Raw genomic sequence first — 7365 nt, forward strand, 5'->3', positions numbered from 1 at the left:
CCAGGAAACCTGGGTGGACTACATAAACAACAACTGTAGTTCTCAAGCAAACTTCCAAATAAACATTCACAGAAAGTTACAGTAACTGAATTCACCAGCACAACTTACGACATTGCATCTAAAATGCTTCCAAGTGGGTAAGATGTGTTTCAAGGCTCAAGCTCTGAGCAGGTCTGTCTTCTCTATGCTCTGCAGCCTCTGCTGCATGCAAAATGGTGCTAACAGGAAGTGAGTCATTAAATACAGTTTTCAAAGTAAAAGCAATGGTACACAATATAGAATAGAATTGCCTTAAGGCAACACAACAACTTTACTTAAAAATAACATAATACAAAACAAGGTACACCTGGAAAAAACAGACCTAGAAACTAGCAACAGAAGAATAACCACAAAGAGCAGTCCCAGACAGACAGACAGAATCTCTGGCCAACAGCTCGCACCTGTGGACACGGGTGGAGCCCAGACTGTCAATCAAGGACTCACCTGGTGGGGACGGGGCAAGCAGACTGCAGAAGGGTGAAATCAGCTCAGCCCTTGCGAGCAGACAAGTGGTATGACAGGGAAGGGGCTGGGAACAGACCCAAGACATGACGTTTTTTACCACTCTCATTAATTGACCGGGGTCATGGGGGTCACGGAAATTGAGCAGGTTGTATCATACAAGTACCTGGGGATCCAAATGGACAACCAGCTCAAATGGAACGTCCATGTGGACTATCTGTAGTGTGCCAAATTGGCACAACGCTTGCACTTTCTCCGCAGGCTCAGGCTCTTTGGTGTGAGCAAGGGACCTTATGATGCAGTGCTAGGTAGCATTATTAGATATGGCGTGTCAGCTTGGTTTGGGACACTCTCTGTCCAGCTCAAATCTAGAATAGCTAAAATGGAAAAAACAGCCATGAAGGTAATTGGTAGGAAAGATTCTCCATCTCTTCAGACAATCTTTGAGAAAACGGTGCTCAGTCTGTCAGATAGATCGTCTGATCCTTCACATATATTATCTTCAGAGTATGAGCTGTTACCCTCTGGTAGACGCTACAGAGCGTGTCGTTGCAAGAGCAACCGCTTCAAACTTTCTTTTCTTTCCACTTCAATTGTTCTACTAAACAACCGGCAGGTCCGCCACATAATTCATAGTTCTTAGTGGGGAAGGGACTTCTTGACCGTCATCAGTTATTTATTGCACCTGTGATACTATAAAGTATAAACTGTGAATACTCTAGTACTTTATATTTTATACCTCCTCTGATTGCAATTTTGCACTGATCTCTTGTGACACTCTTGTGATACTATACTTGTACATTGCTGCTACTGTGTATTGTCTGTCTGTTTTAAAAAACTTTGATATACTAATGCACTTTTGCCCAAGACAAATTTCCCCTCGTGGGACAATAAAGTATATCTCATTTCATCTCGTCCCCCAGGGTCTAGATACTCTGTCCCCTCCTAACCTTTTCCCCTACACCAAATGTCTGTGCCGAAAATAGCCGCACAGTCCACACTACAAGTTGGAGATCTAGCTGCCATTATGCCAGAATGTTTCCCTATTAAGCCATGCCCATAAAAGAGATGCTAGGGTTCATGAGGTTAAACTGATTTAGAGGCCAGGATCAGCACAGATTACAAACACCTTTATGTGAACCTGGGAATGACTATGACCAGTGCATGGACCTCTGCAATGTAACCATATAGCATATAGGCTACATGCTCAACAGCTCATTTGTGGATGGCTATGTTTTAGGATTTTCAAAAGTTCACATGAATTCTTCATGTTTATCATTTGAAATCTTGAGATTCAAGACGTGCGTATGACTACAGAGGACAATGCCCTTTCAGTTATTTCATTAAACAGGCTATGCATGTCTCTAGTGTCAGGAACTTGTCCAGCACATTCCTCAATAAAATGTATACTCAACGGTCAGCTTAGTATAATCTGATCGACAGGAGGAATTAAAGAAACAGGTTTTTTTTTTTTTTTTTTTTCGAATTTTCTAGCCCACAAAAGAAATCAGGACAATGCGTCAATTTTCGATTGAAAAATAAATAAAAATTAACTCTGTTCTTGTATATCTAGTATATCTTGTATATATCTGGTATGTATGTATTGTATGTATGTATGTATGTATGTGTAGTAGCCTATGTATTGTATGTATTATATCTAGTAACTTGTATATCTAGTTTATCACCGTTTCATCAGTATTTCTTCACGCCGGGGTCAAATTAATCACTGTGCAGCATGAAATCCTGAATCGTGTGTTATGTGAAGTTTTGTCTTGAGAAATGGCAACACTGGGACCATAGAGTTATAAGACTGGGACTGACTGCAACCCCTATGAAATATTCCCCAGTGACCCTACGCACGCACACAACTCCCCCATGTGGGGGAGTTGTGTGCGTGCGTGCATGTGTGTGCGCGTGCGTGCATGTGTGTGTGTGTGTGTGTGTGTGTGTGTTACTGTTTAGAATCTGTTCCTTATTTCTGTAATTGTCTATGCATGGTTGTTTCAGAAACTCCTCCACATTCAATTCCTCTCTGCATCTCTCTCTCATTCTGTCATTCTCCATCCACCCTTCATGTTCCACTCTATTCCCACCCCGATTATTACACCCTCCCATCAATCCTCTGTCCCTACAGTTTCTCCTTCTACCGCTCTTATCTCACTCTCTTCCTCATTTATGTATCCCTTCCCTCCCACTCACTCTTTCTTTCCCACTGTACATCCTTGTCTCCTGCTATGTTCTGTGTATCTGTCCCTCCCTCTCTCCATCCATCCCTGTTTTTCTCTCTCCATCCTGTCTTCTCTATACGGACAGGATCTGGATGATTTCAGAGAAGCGGGGCATCTGTTTTCAGTGTTCAGCCCGTCTCAGCAGATGTGTAATTGCTAATAAGGGTGGAGGAAGTGGAGAAAAGAGGCTTTGCCCCTGTAAGCTGCTGCCATAAGCATCTGCCTGGCAGCCAGACGGCTTCCTTAAAAAGCACACAGAGAGGGATCCATCAGTGGCTCCAGACCCCAGCCCAGGAGGACGCCTCTGCACTGGGATGGATAATGACGTTTCCCAACTGGGGCCTCATTTCCTCGATTCTTTTCATCTTCTTTTCTCCTATGTCTCGCCATGTAGTCATTCTTTCAATTCTGAAGACCCCCATGTTCTGAGCGGCCATCGGCTGAGTGAAGATAATGTAATGAATTTCCCTGCTGAATTATAGGTCCCCTCCCACCTCCTTGTTCTGTAGTTCCTTATCGCTGCTATCCCCTACTCGTTGGTCTTACTCTTGTGAGGGTATAGGAGTGTTTACTCTGATGCACGTGTCACCCCACTGAACAGGTTCCTTGACCAACCTAGCAGTTGCGACTATGGACAGAGAATGCACTCCCCACCTGGCTTGAGGCTTCACAGTTCATACCCAAGCCCTATAGTATCTGCAGTGGTGGGAAGGATCAGAGTGCCCGACAAACTGGAGCCTCATTTCTTTCAAAATAATGTAGAGATTTATTTTAGAAACTCGAAACTGAAACAATTATGAACAAAAGATATATAGATTTTTGGGTATATAGGAATGGGGGTTATTTTACTTACGACCCATAAAAACACTGGGAAACACTGAGCATGGTGATGCATCATGAAGCTGTTATGCAGTTATGCAGAGCAGTTTAAAATGAGTGAGCAGATAAGCCCCCTGCTCCAGGACACCTGGCTGCATGGCTCACGCATGCATGGGAACATTCAGGTGGTACGGGTGGTCTCATTAACCACTAGACCTCTGGAAACTGTCTATCGCACAGAATAATAAATTAACATTCCAACGTTAAAAAACACAATTACACTAAAATCTAATTACTCATGTGCGTCATATTTTGGAATTTAAAGTCATTGTAGTATTATGGAAAGTGGCTAATTCTGGACTGCAGGATTAGGGGCCTGCCAAACGCACGCACACTCTGTTTGGCAGGAGAGACCAGTTCATGGCTACAGTACTCCAGCGGTCCAGCCAACAGAGATAAGACTTTTTTTTATTTAAAAGGAGAGAGGGCAGTTGCCGTCATATTATACAGACAGATTAGTAGGAAAGCTGAAAAAATTAAGACAGTAGGGGAGGCACAGGGGGAAGGCTTTGGGGATGGGGGGAGGGGGTGTAGTACAATTGGTTCCAGAGACAGGGGTCTGAAGCACCACTTATGGATTCCATTTGAGAGAGACGGCGAGCAGAGGGGTCTTCTTTCATTTACTGTTCAGTGCTGAGCCTGGCTTTGCCATAACATATTGGTGCAAGACAAGAGTGTGCGGCGCGCGTGTGTGCGTGTGTGCGTGTGTGTGCGTGTGTGTGTGTGTGTTTGTGTGTGTGTGTGTTTGTGTGTGAGAAATAAAAAGAGGTTAGGAGAGTCGGTGTCGGTGAGGCAGTGAAATAGGAGCGAAAGAGAATTAGAGGGAAGGATGGAAAAGAGAGGGAATGTGAAAGGAAGAATGAAAGACAACGACAGTGGGGAGACTTTACAAGAGTTTTCTAGCAAAGTATAAAGAAATGCCTGCATCATTTCCCTGATGCACACACGCAAGCGCACATATGCACGTACGCACACACACACACACACACACACACACACACACACACACACACACACACACACACACGCAGCTTGTGCCTGGAGAGATATGGAGATGGAATGATTACAAGGGTGGAAATGAAAAATAACCTGTGGTTTGTGCATCTCGCTGATGAATGGACCGCACATCCTAAGTTCCTAACATCATCAATGATGAGTTTGGCAGAAAGTACAAAGTACAGAAAGACAGAGTCTATTTCCTATGATAATTTTTCTCATACTGTTTTGAGATCCGAGCCATATTTAAAAACGGTTGCACAAAGTTGCACAATAGTCCAAGTAGAATCCAAGATTATGACACACGCGAGACAAACTCGTTTGATCCGAGTTCTGTCTGTTCTGCCATTGAGAACAGACAGATATATTTTAATGAGATATTTTTATCTCATTAAAATAATTTGAAGTCACACTGATCTGTGATTTTCACCAGCTGTGAGATGAACCGATGAACTCTCGCTGTGTTCAGAAACCTCCTTAACTTATATCCATCTGTGACTCAGAGAGTGTGCAGATGTTGTTCACTCTCTGAGTTAAATGAACACTCAGGTTTATAGAGTGCACGGTTTGGAGCAGGCATGCAGGATGCAGACTGCAGTGTGTTTGAGGACACATCTGAGCCACATATTGCGATTGGCAGCTCTCCCCTCCATCTCCACATCCTAAACAGGTGACAAGTTTGATTATTATCAAACTACACTGCAATATGGCACATCGCTTGGAGGTGCTGCCATCGTGCCATGTGCCATATAGTATTCCCACAAACTTGAGTAAGAGGAAAATGTGTGTCTTTGTAAAAGTGCGTTTTTGGAAAAGTGCTATATAAAGTTGATTTGTATCTATCTCGCTCTCTCTCGCTCTCTCTCTCTCACACACACACACACACACACACACACACACACACACACACACACACACACACACAATGCATAACCCACAATCAAGGTGGAACCGATGCATTCATCGCCACAAGACAGCGCCAGCCCACTACAGTAACGGTTATGGCCACCACACACTCACAGAGACAAACCAGCGCTGCATCCCAACTGTAACCATACAGTTGGAGACTCCGCCTAACAACCACATCTGGGAAGAACACAACATCAGAGCCATCAGATACAGGCACTAATGGAACACAGCAGGCTGGAAGTTACCGGAGTCATTTCTGCACAACATTGCCCCCCTCTGGTCTTCCTATGTAATGTTAGTGCCATCACTGCTTTGTCAATGCTGTCCTCTTGAGGCAAATTGGTGAATTAACTCTGTCCCTTGGTTAAAAAGAAAAAAATCTTAATTTTGGTTAGCAAAAAATATGCCATCTCCTCCTAAACCTGTGCCAGTCCAGCCAACTTATTTCAAGTCGTTCTGAATAAGCATGTGGCAATTAATGATGAAAAAAGATGAGAATAACATTCTTTCGTGAATATTGTAAAACTTTAATATACAGTGCTTTGTATATCATTACTATAAACACAGGTGGTAAAAATCAAATTGAAAACAAATAACTTACATTGTAGTAAAAAGCTTGAGATTCCATTCCATTTTCATCATTTAGTTGAACCCCATAGGAAAATAGCATAGAAAGTATGCAAACATAGAATTTCAGTCATATATATATTTCATATTCTTTAACTAAATAAACCTTTTTTTCTCCTCTGCAAATTCCCTTAATATGTCCAGATGAAATGAGGAAGGTTACAGCTAGGCTTGTCGTGGCAATTTCAATTTCATCCGTAATTCTGTCAAACAGCATGAAAACCATTTCTGAACAATGTCCCCCCTGACAATCTGGCAACACAAGAACTTCCAAATATAAATTATAACATAAAAAAATGTTTCTTTTGTTTTCTCTCGATTGGATGACTATTTTTAAAGTTCTGACCTCGAAGCACGCTCATAAACACAAACTTGCACGCACAAACTTGCGCGCGCGCACACACACACACACACACACACACACACACACACACACACACACACACAGTGCATAGACCCAGTAATATGTGAGGATTTAATGGGTAATAGGATAGCCGTTTCTATTATGCTCTCTCTCCAACTTCCCATTGTAATAGTTTATAAAAAACGAAACACCTTCAGCCCTTTTGCTGCCATGGCGACAGAATGTGACTTAAGGTTAATGGGGTCTTAAAGTGATATGCTGATAGGTAGCAGACCCGTCAGTGAAATTATAGGTTGGACAACTTGACACTGAGAAAACCATAGATGCACCTTGGGGTCCTTGTGACCCACAAGGAACTGTTGCCTTTGTCTTTCTGTATCATTACAGTCATTAACATTCATTCTTCTAATGATTCTACAGGCTACTGACAGCACACAAACAGACGTTCGTAAGGTAATGGCACAACAAACTCAACATCAAAATAAACACTCCAGATTTTACCATGATGTGTAATGAAAACACAAAATAAATACTTAAGATTTAGTTTAGTCACAAATTGAAAATACATATTTTGCGGTTGGACACTATATGAGCGTTAACCTTGCTCAGTTATCATTTTGTTTGTATAGTTACCCACATTACAACAGACCCACATCAGTGCTTCCAGTGAATGTCAGGGCAACCATAGAGAACATGGTAACATGGGTCAAGTTGTTCTATTGCACATAATCTCTGCTTTTATCTCTCACTTTGTTCTGGCTTCTCACAGTTACAAAACAGGCAACAAGGAGCAAAAACAATGAAAAACTTGTATAAAGCTGCAAATCTTTTTTTGCAGTTGAAAACCATGTTGTAATAATA

At 42.2% G+C, this 7365-nt stretch overlaps 1 protein-coding gene across 1 annotated transcript in view; it reads left to right on the top strand.

Moving 5' to 3' along the window:
* The window catches only part of ptgr2 (prostaglandin reductase 2), a 174759-nt gene that overhangs the window by 129807 nt on the left and 37587 nt on the right, over nt 1-7365 (top strand). The window lies entirely within an intron of this gene.

This window comes from Protomyctophum bolini (genome assembly GCF_963924005.1).
Source record: "Protomyctophum bolini genome assembly, chromosome: 15".
NCBI classification, from domain to species: Eukaryota; Metazoa; Chordata; class Actinopteri; order Myctophiformes; family Myctophidae; genus Protomyctophum; species Protomyctophum bolini.